This window comes from Marmota marmota, unplaced genomic scaffold (genome assembly GCF_001458135.2).
Source record: "Marmota marmota marmota unplaced genomic scaffold, marMar, whole genome shotgun sequence".
NCBI lineage: Eukaryota > Metazoa > Chordata > Mammalia > Rodentia > Sciuridae > Marmota > Marmota marmota.
In genome coordinates this window covers 24,680,320-24,700,961 of record NW_026000019.1, presented here as the reverse complement: position 1 = coordinate 24,700,961, position 20,642 = coordinate 24,680,320, and the positions used below count along the sequence as shown (strand labels likewise).

At 57.0% G+C, this 20,642-nt stretch overlaps 1 protein-coding gene and 1 long non-coding RNA gene across 4 annotated transcripts in view; one reads left to right on the top strand and one right to left on the bottom strand.

Annotated features, from left to right (window-relative positions):
- Pbx1 (PBX homeobox 1) overlaps nt 1-20,642 on the top strand; it is a 230,834-nt gene that overhangs the window by 61,429 nt on the left and 148,763 nt on the right. The window lies entirely within an intron of this gene.
- On the bottom strand, nt 75-20,192 carry LOC125618695. The gene is made up of 5 exons (XR_007350094.1): nt 20,182-20,192; nt 16,440-16,444; nt 8,983-8,988; nt 4,604-4,614; nt 75-508 (listed from the first exon to the last, which is right to left on the bottom strand). It is a non-coding gene; the product is annotated as an uncharacterized LOC125618695 (long non-coding RNA).

Below are 20,642 nucleotides of genomic sequence, written 5' to 3'. Positions count from 1 at the left end.
GAGCTACATCCCCATCCCTTTTTAATATTTTTAGTTTATTTTTATTTTGAGACAGGACCTTGCTAAGTTGTTGAGGCTGGCCTCAAACTTGTACTCTTCCTGCCTCAGTCACTGAGGTGACAGGTGTGCACCAGCGTGCCTGGCTCTGGGGTTGTTTAGGACTACTGACTGAGGTCACATTAAACTTTGGATATGTGCAGAAAAGAGCTTACAAAGGGGACATAAGTCCCCCTGTCTGCTCATACCTTTTCACCCTGTATTGCTTTCTGTGGGGACATGGTGGCTGTCTGGTCCCCCCGGGATACCCTGCCTTTCTTCTCAAATTGCCACAACCCCAAACCTCCCAGCCACTGGAAAGGCCCAGATTCTTCATTTGTTGCAGCAAGCTGTGGCTTCTGAGCTGTAGTGAGATTGTGGCCAGAGAACAGACCAGCCGAGCCTGGCTGGGGTGAGCGGTTGGTGTGCCTTTGCCTGCGGCTGCTGACGTGTAGGAGAGTGGGGAGGAAGGCTCAGGACTTCCACTTTGGTTTCTTACTACACAGCAATAAAGTAAATGGCGCTTAGAATAACTCTGCACGTGGAGGACTGTAGCTCATTTGAGAAACACAACTCCACCAACAGGAGTGCGTAGTATCTGGAGCTTGGGAAACTGACCTTGTTAATTTTAATGAGGGGAAACATCCTGCAGCTGGGCCTAAGAGGAACGAGACACCAGTGAGATTCTCACTTGGGGTGATGGCACTGAGCCTGAGTGTCGCTGCAATGAAGCTTGGAGAATTTTCAAGTCTCTGGAGAGATGGAGAGGAGAGGGCTTGTGCCCTTGGTAGTACTGAGGGCTTTTCTTGGTAGGCAGGGCAGTCCTCTTTGTGGTCCCTCCTGCTGGGCTTATCTGCCCCTGAACCAGGGTAAGAGTGAACCTTAGGTGCTTCCTATGCATCCCGTGAGGGCCAGCCTGAAGGCAGGGCCGCTGTCTGTTAGGCACCAGGGCCCCGAGCTCCTCTGTCCACCGGACCCTAGCTTCCTATGGAATTTGGACACTGTTTCAGTATCACCAAAGACAAGGCAGCTATTTGATGACGTGAACAGTAAGTTGGTGGCCTTGGCCTGCTGCTGAGGGGCTGACGGAATGACCAGTGAGCTTGCCTCGTCCACTGCATGGCTGGCCCTGAGGGAACATGTGCTCAAGGCTCCTCCGGGTGTGGGTGGACAGCCTGCTTCTCCTCCAGACTCCCAGCTTGCTGGCCGCAGCGCCTTCCCCGTCCCTGGCAGGTCCCTGCCCTCAGCCGACTGTGCAGCCAGGAGGTACAGACTCTGGTTACAGGGGGCCGACTAGCTCTAGGGCTTCCGAGGACCAGTGGAGTATGGGGTCCACTGTGCTCACGTGCTCCCCTGACGTTCAGCCCTGTTCTTGGAGAGCTCCAAGACAGCAGCGAAGGGCACTGGTGCTGTGGTTGTGGCTGTGTGTGATGGGAAAGCTGGTTGCCAAGCAGCAGGGATTGGACAGATCGCGCTGCCTAGCAACCGCGGCAGCGTGGTCACTTGCACAGGCTTCTGTGCCTCTTCCCTTTTGGTCTGCGTTTGGCTTCTGTGGGCAGCTCCCTGCCCGGGCCACTGTAGGACCAGGAAGACGCTGTGAGCAGGGCCTGCGTGCACAGAGCATGTTCTAATGGACCCTTCCCAGAACCTCGATGACGGAGCAGGACTTCTGCCTAGTGCTGGTCCCTTCGCCCGTGAAGTTACCGTGCATGGGCACAGGTTGACTGTAGGCCGAGGAGGGACCTTAGGAAAGAGCTGGATTCCTGGGTGCAGTCCTACTGGCCTGGCCAGCTTTTCCTCTGTGTGTGGATAGAGAATAGCCAGTTTCTGATGGGCACACATGCCCACTCACCCCAGCAAAAGGGGCACGTGGAGCAGAGCCCTGAAACCTGTCATAGCAGTGCCTGCTGCCCGCCTTTTCCTGGCTGACCATCAGGGTTCCACTCTTGCGTGAGGTCACCTGCTCACCACGGGTTCTGAAGAGGTGGGCGGTGGAGACCTCCTGGGTGAGAGAGAGGCCTTTGCTCTTCTGGGTGGTGGCTGGCACGTGGAGTACCTAAGAGAGGAGTGAATCAGAAGCCGGGAGAAAGTAGTGCACATTAGCCTGACCCTGTCCTCCTGTGAGGGCCAGTCACTGTCACTGTGCAGGCGTGACATCAGAGGCCAAGGTGGTCCTTCCCCTGCCTGCCAGTGGTGTGGCTTCACGAGAGCCCTGACCCACCCAAGCCCCAGGGAGAATGATGGCCTACTTTTCAGAGTGGGGTGGTCTAGGGCTGACCACAATATTGGGGCTCCCCTCTGCAGACTGCTCCCTGCCCTCTGGGACACCAGCCGCACGGCTCCCCACCCCTGGCCAGCCCTCGGAGCACCGCCCATGGCTGTACTCTGGGATTTTGAGCAGAGAACGTGGGCAGTGGGCTCTACTTCCAGGCCACGTTCCTGGGGTGTGGCCTCTCTGACCTTCCTCTGACCCCCATGCCCTGGCTGAGGCCATCAAAGCTGTGGGGCCCATCATGGTCTTCCCCTGGGCTGGAGGGAGGAAGGAGCGGGCGGGGAGGAGAAGGAGACTGGGGCCGGCCAGAGTTCCCACCCTGCATGCAGGAGCTCAAGGCTAGAGAGCAGAGCAGCCCAGGCCTCCTCCTGGCCAGACGCATCCCCTGTGCACCCATGGCCACGTGTGAACCAGGCCAGCCTGCCTGGCCCCACCCTGCCCCGTGTGGCCCTGGCAAAGGCCCACTTGTACCAGAGACCAAGTGGGTGTGGCCTTGGCTCTGGCCTCAGCCTCAAAGCCACTCACTGGGCGGGCCTGGGTCCAGGCCTGGACAACTCCTGCCCTCCTTGAGCTTCTGTCGGCCTCTGCTGGGGGCCGGGGAGCCCCTGAGGGAGGAGCTCTCGCCCCTGGTCTCCGCCCCTCAGCACCTGCAGCCTTGCCAGGGCGGGTTGCTCCAGGGCTGGCCTCCGCAGGCCAGGGTGGCTTTGGTCCTCAGCTCACAGCTGTCCTTTAAGGTTAGAGCACTTGGCCCATGTCGACTGACCCTTCGATCCTGGGAAACCGAGGCCTGTGCTGGCTACTTACGCCCTTCCATCCCCTCCCTCTCCTCCCTCTCAGCAAAAGCCCTCCAGGCCCAGGGCACAGGCAGGGCTCTGCCTGCCCCATGAGCCTCACCCCAGGTGTGCGCCCACCACACCGGCTTCTCAGGGGTCTCCCTGGGCTTCTCTGTCTCTGGCTCCCTGAGAGGGAAGCTAGTTAAGATCTACTTCAAAGCTGAGGGAACCCGGCTGATCAGGGCCGGGCGGGTCTGGCCGAGGTGCTGGCTGTCGACAGGGAGTGGCACTGAAACGAGCCCCCGTGTGACTCCTGACCGCTCACCTGACCCACGATGTGTCTCCTTGACGTCACAGACCAGGACACTCCAGGCGTCTCTCCATTTTCACGTGGAGGAGTCCGTGCCTGGCTCCGAGGCTGAGCCCCCTCAGAACAGCTCCTAAGCTGCTGAGACTTGGGCTGACCACCGTGTGCCCTTGTCCCCTGGCATCCTCGGTAGACAGCGAGGCTTGGCTGTGCATTTATTCACTTGACCGAGTGTCTGTGGCGGTGGACACGGTCCCTGTGATGCACGCACAGGAAACAGACGTGCTGGGAGTGGACGGGCGTCAGCAGCACGGCCTGCTTTCAAGGAGCGTGCGGTCGGTGGTGAGATGCACTGGGAGCCTGCGTGCTGTGCCGGGCTGGCGCCACTGCGCTGCTTCAGGGTGACAGGCGTCCCTGAGCTGTTCTGCCAGCCCAGTGCTTGAGAGCAGAGGACGGCGGGGCAGTGTCTGCCGAGGTGGCCGTGGTGCTTGGTGGGAGATGAAGTGAGGAGGACACTGACTTGGGGATGATGAACTGGGAGGTCCTGACGGGGCTTCGTGCTGGGGGCTGCGGTGTGTTTCTGGGAGCCTCCTGGACCTTAATTCTGCGCTAATTTTGTTATTAGAGACCTAGCCAAACAAAGGGAGGTGGCTGGCTCCGGGCTGGCTTCACCTTGATGAAACAGTGATTTCACCAGGATGATGTTCCCCATCTATCTTCATCCATCAGGGCTCTGCTGAAATATGCTAATGAGGCCCGAAGACAGGAGCACCACCGTGAAACGGGGCCTTGCAGGCGCTCTCTGCGCCCACCACAGGGCGATGCCCCTTGCCGTCCAGCTCAGTGTGGGCAGGAGGGCAGGCAGACGTGGCTCAGGACTGATGGGCCAATGTCCGCTGAGTCCCTGCAGAAAGGAAGGGTGGGACGCAGAGGCACACGCGCAGGACCGGCCGGCCGGCTTGCTCTCGGCGAAGGGTCGCAGCTCCGTTCCGTGGGACCCACTTTCCGGCCGTCCACCTCAGAGCCAGGCGTATGGTGAGCTGCAGAAGGAAGCATTTTGTCTGTAGGTCCCAGCATGCGACCTCCCACTTGGTGACAAATCAAGTTGTCTGTCACCATGTCAGTTTGTGTCACTGTGTCTGTTTCCAGTGGGTAAATGAGAGAAAACCCGGAGCTGCAGCCTGTGGGGAAGTGAGAAATTCTGCGCATGCAAACGCGTCGTGGAGCTGGTGTGCCAGGGTGGCTTCCTATGCCTTGACCTTGGTTCTCACGCCACCCTGAAGAAGTGACGTTAGCTGGTATTCACAGAGACAGCTGAGAAGCCACCTCCGTGCCCAGATCGTAGCTGGTAGCTGCTGTGGCTGGGGTTCAGCTGTGGCAGGAACCCCTTGTGGGCTGACGCTCTGTGCAGGGGTCGCCGGACCCGCTTGGCTCGCGTATCACATCTGTGCATCAGGTCGACTTTCACTTTGGTGTGCTCTGCACAATTCTTTCCTATTAGACCATAAACTCAGGCCAGGCCAGGACCCCGCTCCTACCCTCCAGTGCTGGTAAGAGCTCCTGACCTTCGGCATTGTGCTCCTGGTGGATGCGGGGAAGCTGAGCAGCTATCTTCTGGTCTCGCACCTTAGGTGACGTCACTGGGATTCTATTTGGTTTTCCAGGTCACCCCTAAGGCACCACAGTAAAATTCTGGTTGCTTGAAGTTTACTGCTAGATCCTACCTGAGGTTCCCGCTAGTCCCCTGGTGACATCCTACGGAGACTTTATCTGGCCACACAGAGAAAAAGGAGCAGCAAGTGGATTTTCTTTTTTATTTAATAGCATCTTCAGGCCAGTCTGTGTAAGGAGTTGTACACAATCCTGTTGAGCCTAGGATACTGGACGGCTCCCGCGAGGTTGCCTTCCAACCTTCTGCCAAGATGCAGACCCCGAACTTCAAGTCGGTCTCAGTGGCAAAGCAAGCAGAAGAATTCCCAAATCTGAAAGGTGTCAGCTTTTTTCTTAATGGTGATGGAGAAGGGTAGAAAGTTGAATAAAACTGTTTAAATAAGATGCTAATTTCCCTGAAATAAACTGTGCCTGAATAAAAACGCTCCATCTTGGCCTAAAAGTCTCCTCTGCCGTTTATTACATCAGGTGGGGACCTCGAGGCTCCAGACGGTTATTCAAGACTTAATAACCAGAGGCCCGTCTGCCCAGGATGTGTGTGGGTCAATGTGTCTTGCCAAGAGGTAGCATTGGCCGTGGGGTCGGTTGGCCTGCCGTCTGCCGGTCTGTCTGTCAGCTTTTCCTCCCGTTTCTCGTCTTGGAGCTCACATACAGCAGATCTTCTTAATAAAGCCGTTTTTCAAATCTGACTTTGGACTAGGGACTGCTTTTTCTCCAAATGCAACAGCTGTTAAACATGGTGCATTGGGCACGTGTGTATCTCTTTGTTTAGTTTTGGGTTTTCAGTCTGTGCAGAGACAGCAAGAGTGGGAGGACTCTATCGATTTCTTTCTACCCGAGAGGCAGCCACTGGGTGTGGGAATGAGTCTTCCGGCCTCTCAGGGCTCAGGCTCGCCCTTGAGAATGAAGCCTATTGTCCCCAAACAGGCAGTGCAGGGTCCCCTCCTTCTGGTGAGAGAGAGTTGTGGAGCCCAAGGTGTCAGCCAGCAGAGGTCAGACCTGTGGCCCGTCTGTCCCCGCTGGGTGGGGAAGGCATTTCTGTGCCTCCTCTCTGGGCCTGCTGTCACCGTGGCTGTCCCCGGTGCTCTGGGAGCATTAACTCCCTGCAGGGAAAAAAGTTCACAAAAGAAATGAATTATGCATACGGAATTCATTTCCTTCACAAACAGGGAATCCAACAAACTCCATGGTGTTTGATCTTAAGGCCGAGGGGAGGGGCTGGGGCTAAGGAGTGCAGTGGGGGCCATCAAAAAGAAGCCGGAGAGGAGGGGTGGGGGACAGACGATGGCAGGACTTGGAAAGGATCAGGAAGCAACGTTCGTGGCCTTTGGAATATTTTGTGGCCGATTAACCTTGCCAGCACACGTGTGCACACACGCACCTCGCTCAGATCACATGCGAACTTGTCCCCAGGGAAACTGGAAGGTGGTGAGGTCATCTGGGGAGAGGGGACAGCAGCACAGGGCCCTGAGCCTCCTGCAGGGAAGTTGTGGCTGATTCCTGACGGACGCCTGTGCAGGTGCTGGAGGCAGAGGAGCTGTGCGGGGAGCGCCCTGCTTTCAGACAGAAGGTTGGGTGCAGGCCCCAGGACCCGGGCGGGCCCACCTTGGTGAGTGGCTTGCCCGCAGCCTCAGCGTCCTCTGGCAGTGGGCGCCATGACCACTGCCTAGTGCAGACGTTACCAGGCTCGAGCAGAAAAGCTTTGATGAGTAACACAAAATGCAAACCCACAGGTCTCTGTGCTTTCCCCATCCGTGTCTTTTGCTTGCTAGCCTTTAGGTCTTTGGACTTAGTCTTTGTAGCCAGCCAGAATGTCTTTGGAGTGGAAGCAAGAAGTTGATTCAAGAGAAGTGAGACAGTTAAAATAAACACAAAATTCTGCCATAGCACTCATCTCCGTTGTGAAAACCATTTGAAATAATCACTCTGAAGTGTTTTGCAAGTCAAGCCACAGGATCACTCGTGGTGGCTACAAACAGTGTGACCAGTAGGGACAATCTGCAGTTGATAGCACCTGCACTATGGAGTCACCCTGAAGGTTTGGGGGTTTCCTGGGTAGGCCGTGACCCGGAAGCAGTGGCTTATCTCCTGCAGCACTGGGACACGTCCCTGTGCAGTGAGAGTCCCACTTGAGGCTTGAGGGGCCTGCCCAGGTCCAAGCCCATGTCTGTTTTTGTCTCCCCCTGACTTCAAGGCACGTGGACATTCACAGGGGTTCCTGGTTTGTAGCCAGCCCTTCCTCAGGGTGAAGACATGCCCTGGGGTATCTGCCCGCCACAAGCAGGCCCGCGCATGTCCTGTAGGCCCTTGTGAGGGCCACATTTGTGTGGCTGTAGGCCTCCATGTCAACTTCAACCCCACACCTGGGCTTCACGGAAATTTTTTGGCATTATGAGTAAGAATCTGCTTTTAGGAAATGTTTGAAACTCAGTGGTGCAGAGAATAGCCCAGTACCTAGCATGAATTATTTATTTGTTTATTAGGGTTTTCACGGCCCCTTCTGTCTTAAAGCCCAAGACACTATTTGGATCACTTCAAACTGATGGCATTTCACATTAAAGATAGAAAATGGGGCCAGTGGACCAGAGGACACTGGGATGGATGAGCAAAGAGGACAGGGGACCAGAAGGGAGAAGGGGTGACTCTCCAGACCCCAGGCACCCTGTAGCCCAAGGAGAGAACAGAGACTGCAGGCCTGGCTGCATGCTGTGTGGCTGTACTTGCTGAGCCTGCTCCTGAAGGGGAGGCCACCAGCTTGACCTCACAGGCCACTCCCAGTACGAGCCCTCAGCAGGCCAAGGGGCTTTCCGTTTAAGGTGAGCAGGCCTAACCCTCCTGCCAAGTCATTAAGGCAGTAAAAATGGTAATAAAAATGTTTTTTTAATGTTATGCATAAACCTTTCAATAACAAGTACATTTGGTGCAGAGTGGTTCTCAACCCTGGCTGCACATTAAAGTCACCTGGGGAACTCTTACAGAGCACCGCCACGTGTGTGCTCCGCGCTGGGACAGTGAAAGCAGCACCTCTGGGGGCTGGTGCTGAGCGTCCCTTTGCCTCACAACCCAGCTTGTCGTGTTGTCACCGGGGTGGTGGGACAAGGGACATTGCTAGGGAATGGTGGGTGCGTGAGGAGGTGGCAAGCCAGAGAGCGTCCAAAGGGGAGAGAGGGCTGTGGATGTGCTGCGCCAAGTGCTCCTCTCGTGCGTGGTGGGCAGGGGCCTGGGCTCTGCTGCGGGGTCCTCCAGCCGTAGGGTGCTCTTGGGGAGTGTCACCACAGGTTGGCATAGCTCACTGCTCACGTGCTTCAGGCTGGGGACTTTAGAAGGGCAGTGTTCTGGCCCCTCCCTCCCCTCCTAGTTCCGGTGGGCAGGCTGCCACATGGTCTAGGGATGTCACGCAGGATGTTCTCCGTGGCACATAGCAGAGGTCCGCCTTTCCTGCCCATTCTGCAGAGGGGACACTGAGGCCCAGAGAGGGTGACTCTCTGGTTGGGGTCCCCATGTTGTCACCTGCTCCAAAGCCACCCGTCCTCCCACTGTCTCCACGGAGGCCTGGCCTGGTGGGGGTCGGCGTTGCGCTCCCCGGGAAGGCCTTGGGCTTTCCCCTCTCAGTGAGGAGAGGAAGCCACCTCTGCAGCGATGCCTCAGAGCCCGAGCAAGGCCGCGTGGGCTGACTGCGCGAGCGCTGCGGGCCGTGGCGATCAGGAACTGCTCCTGAGAAATAGTGCAGGGCAGGCGCAGTGGGGCAGGGGGCCTGGTCACCGCTCTCTGGCCTCTCGCTTTCCCGCACAGGAGCCCCTGCACTCTGGGGGCTCCTGGGTCCAGTCTCAGAGGGCCGTGCTGGGATGTGGTGTCCTAGCCAGTCCCCCCTGGACCCCTCCGTCTCTGTCTTCCTGAACAGATGGGCTGCGTCTCCTGCCCACGGCAAGCTTACCCCATGTTAGTCTTACAGATGGAACATGCTCTGAAGCCCTCCTGAGGCCCTCTCCTTGGGTGATGGCACTGTTGGGGACACCTACCCGCACTCCTGCCTCTAGGAAGGAAGGAGGTGACCGTCTATGATCCAACAAAACTTCTGGGGGAGTCTAAAGGCTTGAAACCCCGTACTTGCTGGACAGAACTGCCTGCCCCCAGAACGACCCACACCTGTCTACACGTTCGTCCAGCAGGGGGGGTGGCAGGTGGTTTTCTGGTGTCTGGGTTGGTGCCTGGGACTTAGTGTCCCTGCATGTGGTGGGCCTGGTTGTGCCCTGCTGGGCTCGAGCACTAGGCACCCCCACACTGCTGCACGTGTCCTCCCTGGTCCTCTGCCCAGTGGCAGCTCCTGTCACATGCTCAAAGTGGCTCTCCCACCCCGCCCTGGATGTGACGGACAGACCTACTCCCGGGGCCTCTGCCCTGCTGGGTGTGCTGCTGGAATCTGGCCTCGATCCAGCCCCTGCACACTCTGCCTTGGGGACTCCCTTCAGTGCTCGCTCACACCAGGATGACGCCTTTCCTCTCCCTTCTTGTAATGATTTGCCAGCTTCCGGGGTTCTGTGACCACAGAAGACATTGATGTGGCTTTGGAGCGTGGCTTTGGAGCAGGGCTTTGCTCTCCAGAGTCCTCTCTGTACAAAGGCAGTGCAGGAGTCCAAGGTTTCTGGGAAGGTGCAGAGGAGAAGGTCGCCCTGGCCTGTGGGTCTGCGGCCATGCTAAGGGAAGGGCCGCGCTGGGCTCACCTGTGCCCGGCTGCAGGGAGCGGCCCTCTCTGGAGACAGGCAGAGGCAGAGCTGTCTGTGTGGGAGAGGGGAGTCCCTCTGTCTGGCCCCCAGCCTTCTCAGCCGTGTGGGGAGAGAAGTCCCTCAGCCCCTGCGGCCTTCCTGCAGCGGACCGCGGCCACCTCTTTGTCTCCTGACAGCTGGTAACAGGGTCGGCCGCCCCTCGGTGTACACGCCCACTCCAGGTGGATGCTGCCCAGGCCTCTGTGGCTCCAGGAGGTGCGCCAGAGGGCTGGCCTCCCACCCCCGGAGGGGACAGGGAGCTGGCGCAGGGGCTGCTCCTGCACACTCTGCTCTCCTGCGCCTCCTCTTCCTCCTCCTCCATCTTCCTAGTAACAAGGAGAGATGGAGTCGTGGCGGTGGAAGGTGCAGAGTGATGCTGCTCAGGGGAAAGAGAGAGAGAGAGAGAGAGAACATCGCAGGGAGCTCCGGAGGGGGCGCAGGGGACACCGCAGCACTGCGCCGGCACCCCAGGCTCCTCACACCTCCCGGCTGTGAAGGAGGGTGATGAAGTTGGTTTCCGCCAACATTCAACTGATAAATGAAATTTGTATGTTAAAACCATGATGATGTAATTGTGTTGTCTTTCCTTCTTTCCATCTGCACTTCTGCCTCACCCTCCCCATGCCGTCCCGGCTTTCGGGAGCCAGGGAAGCTGGGAAGGCTTTGCAAGCTGTCGGTTTGCATTGTGAGGACGGGGAAAGGTCTCTGTACCTGGCTCATTTTGTCCCCTCTGCTCAGGCTGTCACCGCTGACAGTCTCATGTTTATTTCATCTCGCGTGGTGGCTGTCTCGTTTCCCTACCCTCCGATGTCATTAGCGCACAGAGAGCGGGCCTGCAGTGTTGAGCCTAATGAATTCCGCCGTGTCTGCTGTGCTCCCCACCTTGTTACCAAAGCTCAAGGTGTCAAATTAGACCCAGCCGAGAGAGAGGGAGAAAGTGCTGGAGAGAAACAGCCCTCCGAGCCCGGAGCCGAGCAGCCGAGGTGTGGCGAGAAGGACGAGGGCAGAGGGCTGGAGAGGGCCTGCAGAGGGGACTGCGGCCCCTGGTGCCCTCGGAGGGGACACCACGGCGCCCTGCAGGACCTGACGCCTGCTCCTGGCCCCATGGGCTCGTCTCAGCCCTGGTTGTGGTGTGGGCTGCTTTCCCTCATTGCCCGGCTGATTTATTATCATGGCTTATGCAGATTGTGCACCTTGCAAAGCAGATAGTAGCTTCAGCATTGGGGCAGCCACGCACGCGTGGAGGGTGCCTGGGAGCTCCCGGCTCGGTGGCTCTGATCACCTGCAGAAATCCAGGTTTCAAAATGGCGGCAGGAGGCACTCACCACGGGCTCCAGTGATCTCAGCGGGTGCTCCCCAGACACCCTCCCCCAGAGTGTCCGGGAAGGCAGCGTCGGTACCCCCCATCTCTGACTCACAGCGAGGTGTGACTTACTTTGTGTGTAGGTCTGGCATTTTGTCTTTGGAGCACTTCGTTTGGTGAGAGCTTGGGTGGACTCTCCACTTTAGATAGGAGGTGGGGGTGGAAGCCCTGACTCTGCTCAAGATGACAGAGGCCGAAGGGGAAGGAGGGCTAGGATTCAGGTCCTGTTTCCAGAACTTGATGGTTTTTCCCTTAGACCACTAACTTCTCTAGATTTTGTGAAGGGAGGGGAGGCTGGTGAAAAAAAAAAAAAAAAAGAAACTTGCAAAATTAAAAAAAAAAAATAGGAAATCGACTTATACGCAGTAAAAGGGATAGATCTGAAGTCTGCCGATGGTGTGTTTTGTAAGTGTAGCTAGTGCTGCAGTCAAGATGCTAGACGTACACCACCTAGAAGGCTTCCTTCCACCCTCTCTGCTCAGACAGCCCCTCCCGAACACAACACAGCACTCACCTTCCGCTCTGTGGATACCCCACGGTTGTCCAGCCTTGCTTTTTATAACAGTTTGATGTTGAAGACATAAATGTTGGACAAGGCAGCCAACTAGCCCTGTTTGCCCTGGACACAGTGAGTGACCAGGCTGCCAGGCAGGAGGGAGGGCTAGCTCAGGCACAGGATGCAGGGGTTTCCGGGCCTCAGCTCTCGGACCGCAGTCCACAGAGTGGCACTTGAATGGCCTGGGGCTTGTTTTCTCTTGAATCCGAGTCCGTACGTATCTCCTGCTGTTTATGACAGTAAGTATGATGCTAGAACTGCATTTCCCTTCCTTCTCCGAGTTTTCTTTGTTGATTATTTGATTTTAAAATTCCGTTCCTTCTTGGGATTAAAATAGGATTTTACTTTTGAGAAATTTACACCCTTTTCTTTCCAAATGGAAGAGTCTGCTTAAGAGTAGAAACCTCTGCCAGGTGCACTTAAGCCCCACTGCACTGGGAGGAGGGCTGTGGCCACCTTGTGGGCAGCACAGTCCGAGGAACTTCGTCCCTCTGCTAAGACTTCCTGGTGCTTAAAGTAGCAGTAAAACCCAGGTCCCTGGCTTATAATCCAGTGCGGTGGCTGAACCGTGCCTGTCCGGCCCCGGCTCCCTCGGTCCACTCACAGGGAGAGAGAAGAGCCGGGTCTGGGCCTCTGTTGGAGCTGACACTGGGGCAAGACCCTGTCCTGGGTTGGGGTTGATCTAAGCTCTGCTATGTGCGTGGGTCCTCTCTGCTGATGACGCTGGAACAGGAGGCGGATGGAGAAGGGTCTGGAAAGACAGTGAAGCAGAAATGCAGGGATTTGGATTCCTGCCCCCTCCGAGCTTCCCCGGTGGGGTTCCTACTTTCTAGAGTCAAGACAGGCAGGGGACCCGTGAGAGTGCAGTATGGGCAGCACACCATCTTCTGCTTTCCCCGCCACCCCACCCGCTGAAAATCCTGGAGATTCAGGTGGGTAGCCATTCAGGCCTATTCAGAAGGGACGCAGTTGTGGTCTGTCAATGGGAGAACCAGGGAGTCAACGGAGTCTAAAGCATCGTGCATTCGTTTGGCATCATCACACTGGAGGCACGGAGTAAATGAAGCAGGCTGATGCGGTGGCTGTGATCCAGCCGCTCGGCAAGCTGAGGCAGGCGGATCTCGGGTCTCGGGCTGGTGGACAACTGAGCAAGACCCCTCCAAAACACACAGCTACAAAGAACTGGGGCGGAGTCAGAGGTAGAGGCTTGCCTAGTGGGCTGGAGCCCCGGGTTCAATCCGTGGGTCCGCGGGCCGCAGCCCACGTGAAGAAGCAGCTCACTGGTTCAGTATGCCTCCAGGCCAGGCTCCCACCTCCCGGAGAGCACCTTCTGCAGGGCTTCCTGCTGTGGGGGTGCTCTGGCTTGAGAGTGGCGAAGTCCTCCGTTGAGTGGACAGAGGTGGGTGAGGGTCCTGGCTGTTGAGACCACTCTGAATCTCCCAAGGACAGGCTGCTTCCGAGGGGTCCTGGTGGCACAATCAAGAGAGTGTGAAGCTTTCCCATGTTTCTGCTGACCCCACAAGCCTTCTCCCTGTGGCCACCTGGGCTCCTGTCTGAGCCAGGCACTCGGTGGCCTGGACTGTGGTCATGTGTTGTCTGTTTGCACTGGGCCTCCGGTTTGTGAGCTGTTTTACACAGTGGTGGCGCGCAGCTGCCCTGAGGCGGTGCTGCGTGGCCCTGTATTTTACATGGTTGGTTTAAATGGAACTGCTGCGGTTGCTGGAGTGTACCCTGTGTAGGACTTGACAGGGGTTTCGTGTGTCGGATGAGGCCAGGGCTGTCTTTAGGGTCAGCAGGAAGATGGAGCTGGGAGGAGTGCAGCTGCTCACCAGGACACGTAAGTCCTGGGGATCCAATGCAGACAGGGAGCCGTCAACGAAATCAACAATGTATATCCTTAAATACTTCAGAAATGATATTTTTAAGATACTCTTTGCCTGACTAATTGACCAGGAATTAGACTGCTTAATGCAGCTGGCTCACTCTTAGGATCCGTGGTCGGGCCACTTGTGGTAGACGAGTGCCGTCACCCCTAGTTGAACACACACGCAGCTGTGCAGCTCCGGCCAGGTCATCCTGGATGGTCACAGCAGGAGCACTGGGTCCTGATGTCCTCTCAGCTGCACTTGAACGGCGGCCTGAGTCGCGGCCTTTCCCAGGCAGGTTCTAAGCAGGTGTCAGTCTGTCCCTGACCCTGTCTGCCCAGCTGCACTTGCCAGCAGAACGTGTGTTCTTATGATGACTTTGATTCATGTTCTGCAGAGTCAGGAAGTTAATAACAGGATTCATCTCATCGGAGTTAGTCTCGATCGACTCTCTGGTCATGTCAAGACTTTTCCCTTCCCTGAAAGCGAAATTCCAAAACACGCCTCCTCACAGCATCTCAGAACCCCGAGGCTCCCGCATCCGCAGAGGACCCCAGCACAGCTATCTCCTTCACCTTAGACAAATGACGAGAAGAAAACCGTCTGGAATTTGGCCGAGACACGGCATGCCACTTGATGTCACTGGAGGATTTGCAGTGTCAATTTAGGATTGAGTGATGGACACAGAGGAAATGAAGGGAAAAACCTAATGTGAAATAGAAAGTGTAAAGGACAATAAAATGCCACAAGGTAAGGCAGCCCTGGTGGCATGCCCAGCCGTGTGTGTGGCTTGTGGAGATGAGTTCTGCCCTAGTGTCTTTATGATGTGTAAGCGATAGGTGATTGCATCATGTTGTACCAAGCTCGGGTGGTCAGAGCTGTCCTCAAGTGGTGACCCACACGTGAGTCATGGAGGGGTAACTGTGGGCAATACACATGGTAGCAAGCCTGTGTCCAAGTAGAACTCCTATGCAGGAATTTGACTAACCAGTCCAAACTAGCTGGTCATATGCTCTTTGATAAAATACAGTGCCACACAGGAGGTACTGGTGACGTTTTCCACAGGGCCTGTGTGGAGACCATCAAGAAGTAGCCTGCTCCCCAAGATGTGCTTTTGCAAAACATAGTGTCTGAGGGGCCTTGGTGTGGGTGCCCACTGTGGCCAGGGGTCGCACTTGGGAGGTGCGTCCCGAACTGGTGCCTCTTCAGGGTGGGGGCACCTGCTGTCTGTCATGTAGTTGGGAGATGTTCATCTTGATGGTAGGTAGTGACAATACGTAACCAAACCCCGTATTTCACAATGCGCTACGACTGGATTATTGAGCAGTCAGACCAGAGAGGAGCTGCTGCTTGGCAGCGTGTGGGGAACCTTCGCTGTGGCAGCAGTGGGCAGCAGCGGGTGGCAGCGAAGCCTCAGCTCGGCACACTCCCCGGTTCCTGTGACTGCCCCGGATGCCCAGGCCAGCCTGCTGGTTCTGAAATGCAGGGCACTTGCACTACCCGTCCTCTTCCGCACCATTGACCTGAGTAGCCCTGCTGGTCCTTTTCTCCCTGGGGGGTCCTGCTCAGACAGAAAGCACCCCCCAGGAGCCTCGGCTTTGAGGTGTGGTCAGGGAAGACGCATGCTCCCTGCTGCCGAGTCGGCTTGCTGGCTCAGTGCCTCTGCTGGCTCACGGGCCCTGCGTGGCCTGACCCTCCGCCGTGGTGTGGCCCACACCCTGCCAGCCCTGGGGGAAGGCAAGGTGATGGGTGGGGAGTTTCACAGGCTCCTGATGCCCCTTCACCGTGGCTCCCCATTCGTGTCCCAGTGGTGGCTTGGGGGCAGCCTTCTGCTGAAACACCTGGAGAAGCACCTCCTGGTCACTTGGAGTCCCCGCCAACACTAGTTTGTGTGTCCCACAGTCAGGCAGGCTCCACGAAAAACGGGGAGTAGGAGCCATGGTGGCAGGTGATGTGGGTGGGGAGACCCCTGGTTGGGCCTTCTGCTCCCCACTCCTTAGTGGTTAGTCACAAAGAACAAGCAAAGGAGAGGGAAGAAGTCCCCTGGCCACCCTTGTTGATCCTGCTGGTTTGTGAGTGCCTGTCCCTGGCAGCAGTGGCCGGCCGTGGTCACAGGAGTTCCTGGCGATGTCAGTTCCTGTCTAAGAGTGATGGCAGTGAGTACCCACAATCACTAGAGGCGAAACACTAGGGCGACGACACCTGCCCACACCGTGGAAAGAGATCCGCATCCCCGGGGCCACAGGGTGAGAGTGGCGCGCAGCGTGGTGTCCTGGAGGTGACATTCATCTTCAGCTTCCAACCCAGTTTGTGCTCTGGTTCTGCAGGTGGCCACGTGGAAGGTCCAGCCTTACGGCCTTGGACAGGCTCTCTCCCTCTCTGGGCCTCCAGCTGTGCACTGTACGGGGTTTTCAGCGGGTATTCATGGGGCAGGTTCACGCAGGACAACAGGAGTGAGGGACACGTGAACTGTGGGATAGCACTTGGGGCAGTGTCGATCCCTTTACCAGTCCTTTGCCTTGCGAGGGACAGTGTGCTATGGACACAGAGGAGTTTCTTCCCTTAGAGAAACGGGAATTAGGTTTGCTGCTTTGAGCTCCAGAAATCCCATCCTGGGAACGTGCCCAGGTTTAAAGATGTACCTTGATTCACACCAGCTCAATGGGAGGGCAAAGTCCCCCACTCACATCTGCCTTACAACGCCCCAGGAGGGCAGGTCCAGGGTGTCCCCGGACCTCTCCTGAGCCATCGGCATGGAACACGTTTCCCTGCACCTCTGTCTGCAGCCGCCCTCCTTTTCTCCAGGGCCTGGTTCTTGGAGAGCTGGGACCACAGTGTCTAAGGTTCTCTTGTGTCACCTTGAAGAGTACCAAACATGCCGTCTACTCAGAAGGCATCTACTGAACAAAGCGGGGTCCTGGAGAGAATGAGGGGGACGGATGTGTGGTTTGAGCCAAGGAAGCAGGAGATGAGCCTGGGCAGAGCACTGGCCTGCGCGGGTTCCCTCGCTGTGGGGAGCTCCGGCAGCTGCAGCGCCCGGCTCCCCTGTGGACCCCACTCCTCCCTGGCAGCACCTAGTATTTGCCTTGAATTTTGGAGGGGTTGAGCAGAAAGACAGAGCCTCCCGATGCTCCGGAGGTGGTGTGCTGAGCCTCCGAGGGCCAGTGCCGGTGCCTGTCCCAGGCAGACTTCCCGTGGCCACCGGGCAGTGTTCTCCACGGCAGTGCTCTGTTCTGAGGGTGAGTCCCCAGGCTTCCTGTTGACCTTGGGCAGCCCTGGCTGCTGTCCAGCAAATTCCTTCCCTGGGTAGGTGAGCCAGAGTCCATCCCCCTGTTTGCAACCAGCCCCTGGCTGGCAGAAGAGCTCAGGGGAGAATGCCTGCCGCCTGGACCCTGCTTCCCTAAGGGAAGTGAGGAGGGGACAGGGGACTCTCGTGCGGGCAGATGGTGATAAGGACAGGGTTTTCTGGGTGACTAAATAGTCTGTTGTAAAGCATGGTTGGAGAAAGCTGCAGAAAGATTGCACCTGGCATTGAAATACAAGGGGTGCTGTGCCAACCTGAAATACTGGTTCCGGCTTGGAGTGAAGCCCTTTGGGGCCTGTGCCTGCCTGGGACATGCTGGGGCCTGGTGCTTGGGGGAACTTGGGCTGGGTTTGAAGAGCAGCTGCCAGGAGGCCGAGGAGTCTCCACTGTAGCTCACAGGGCAGAGCACACACAACACCTGCATGGAGGTCGGCTGAAGGGCAAGGCTCCGTGCGATGGCCTCTGGGGTGAAGTGCAGGCTCTGGGCCATGAGGGGAATTCCTTGCTGCTCCTCGTTGCCTTCTGCTAGAGAAGTGAGTCGCAGCATCACCAGCACAGTAGGAGCAGGGCTCTGTCCAGAGGTGGCCCTGGCGTTTGTGCTGACACCTGCTACCCTGCTTGGCTAGCACCTTACTCTTGACACTTGAGCTCAGAAAGCCAGCAGGGGGTCTTGGGGGGTGACATTGGGGTCTGTGCCTACAGATGCACAGCGCTTTGACTGCCGATCCTACTCATGCTTTTTCTGGGACCTATGGACTCCTTCCTGCAAGCCTCTTCTCACACTCCTTTGCCTACCTCATCCACGGAGCCAGGCACCCTCGTTGATATCTGCTCTGTTCTCATGCTGGGAGGCTCCCAGACGACTGCACGTCACAACTGCAACGCCGTTGGAGGTGTCACGGAGCTGCACACCTTCCTGACTCAAGGCAGGCTGGCTGGCGCCAAGAGGAAACTCCTCTGTATCCACTACTCTTCTCTCTGCGTTGCAGATGCTGGAGGAACTGGGGTCCCTTTGCTTCTCGGCATCATAGAGATCAGAAAGAAAAAGGGTGCCTGTGTGTCACGCATCTGTGAGTGAAGCCCGCAGAGGCCCTCTCCCCAGGTGTCTGCAGGGCCTCCCGTCCTGTGTCACCAGCAGGAAGAGAGCTGAGCCTGTGTCCCTTGGTGTGGTCCAGGGGCTACTAGCACGTTCCCCGCAAGCCGGTTTCCTCGACTGGCCTTTGGGATACTTGGTGTTGGACAGTGTATGCGTAAGCATCATCGCGTTGTTGACAGTGGAGAAAAAGTAGTGCCCACTTCTACGTCATGTTATATTGTCAGGCAGTGGTGCTTATTGGTCACAGATCACAAAGGTAAAACCGAAGACCTAAACGCATCATGGACAGCCTCTGTCATCTCAGAATTTTCTCCTCAGATACTCTCCAATGCTACCACATCATTTCCTCCCAGACTTTAAGAAAGAACCTTTTTAAAAAACTACTCCTTTGTCTGCTTTGAGACTTTCAGCCTGACCAGCCTTCAGTACCTCTGGGAAGACAGGTTTAGGCAGCTTACTGAGGCCTGCAGTATAGTGTCCCCGAGGCCTGCAGTATCCCCAAGGCCTGCAGTGGCCAGGGCTCCCTCTGCACTGCTCAGGTTCCATATCTGCCCTGAACCACCAGGGTCAGCTGACGGGAGGCCTCCCTCCTGATGGCTCAGGGCCAGAGGCCACAGCAGCTCCCACCAGGCAGGCCTGGGCCCACTCAGCCCATGGACTCTCGTGGAATTGGCCTCAGCACCATTGGGTTGGGGCTCTCGCGGGGCCTGGTGGCAGGGGTTCACACACACGTCCTCCAGTCTGGACTTTGCCTGCTTGGCCATTACGGTCCCTCTTCCTCCTGTGCCAGTCTGCGTGTGCAGTGGAGGCTGACCATTCTGAGTCCTCCCCGACACCAACATGAATGTGAGGTGGTTTTTTTGGTAATGGTGGTTAATGTATAGAATTTGATCAGAAATATAGCTTTCCTCCTCTTGAACAGGAAACATCTTCTCCTCTAGCCTCTGGTTATTACTGGGAGGGTTACTGCCCAGAGCTGCAGCTGTAAATTCAGAAGGGCACGGATGCTGACATTCGCTCAGCGTGTGCAGATGCGTCTTGCCCAGTCTCGCAGGGTTCAGAGGGCTCCTGTGGGCAGAGGAGCGGCTTTGGCAACACCTTCCCATCTCCTCCGTTTCTTCAGTGAGGCTTTTATCCTGGGATGTGGACGTGGACAGGAGGTATCTTAATGGGGACCATTCCCCATTGAGAACAGGGTGGCCCAGTGCACCACTGTGCTCCTGTTCATGAAACACAGAACCCATTCAGCACCTGTCTGGCCTGTTGCCGGTCCGATGTGGGCCCTGAACATCAAGATGCCTATCTCCACCATGCTGTGTTCTTTAAAAGTATAGCTGTATCAAAGATACTTGCGCTTAATGAGATGATTGCACCTGTCTGTCATCACAATTAAAACATTTATGAGATCATCAAACACCTTTTTGAGTGCTCCTCAATGTACTGCTCTTGGTGTGATATCCTATCCATCATAGCACTCTGCAAATAATTACATTAGCAAAGTATGGCGAGGTGTGTTGGCGCCGTAAGTGAAATATCAATTGCCAGGTGAGTTTGGGGTGAACGCTAGGCCACCCTTCACAGTGCAGCTATGACTAATCCAATGGCGCTCAAGTTAATTACTCTTCCCAGAAGCCCAGCACCGAGGAAGGGGGTCCTCTGGGCAGGCGTTGAGCACTGCTGAACAGGCCTGAGGTCCTGTCTGCGGCAAGCGGATGTTGAGAGGGCAGGAAGGCTGTGTCTGCCAGGGCTGGGCACCAGGTGTCCTGAAGAGCAGCACAGACCCACCCAGCCAAGGGAGGAGGCCGGGTGTCGGAGAGGCACAGGTGTCTCACCCACGGCAGCCTGACCGAGGCCACAGCTGTCAGAACCTTAGGCTTCCCTTGTGGTCACACACAGAGCTTTCCCTTCTCCCTGTCACCTGGCCCTAATAGGGGCAGGTGTCTCGGTGTCTTGGCCTTCTGAGGTCCTTGCCTTCCCTTGTAAATGAGGGAGCTTTCCAGCTGGCGCCTGTCCCTCCCGTCCGTGGCCACGCTGCCTTCAGAGCAGGTGCAGACAGCATTAGTGGTGGTCCCCGTGCGGCAAGCTGTGCGCGGGGCCTCTGGTCTGAGCGAGTGCCGCCCGAGAGAGACAGGGCTGCCCTCGCTCCACCTTCCGGAGCTTCTGGGCGCGTGCCACGGAGCTTCGTGGCAGTGTGGGAAAGACACCCTCCAACGTGGGTGAGGGTGGCTGGGAGCCTCCCGTGGCGTTTGCATCCCAGTGGCTCTTGTGAACGGTCAGTTACGGGGCTCCTGCTGATCTCTCGGGCACTCAACATTAGCAGACAACTGAGGTTCAGGAGGTTTACTTGCAGTAAAATGATCCACTCTGGCAACTTGAAGCAGAATAGAAGTCGTAGTAAAAGATACTGCGTTAAGAAGATACCTGAGTGGACCCTGGCTAGCTCACAGTGGAGGCCGGCAGCCTCTGGCACCAGCCGCCTGTGGCGCCTCTCCTGGGGGCTCAGCACCTGCCCCAGCTGCTGGTGCACTTCCTGCCCCCAGGAGGCCTGTGCCTGGTCACCCTGGTGTCAGGACAGTCCCCTTGCCTGGACAGCCACTCTTTACAACCCAGGGCTTGCGAGGCTTATAAGACTGGCA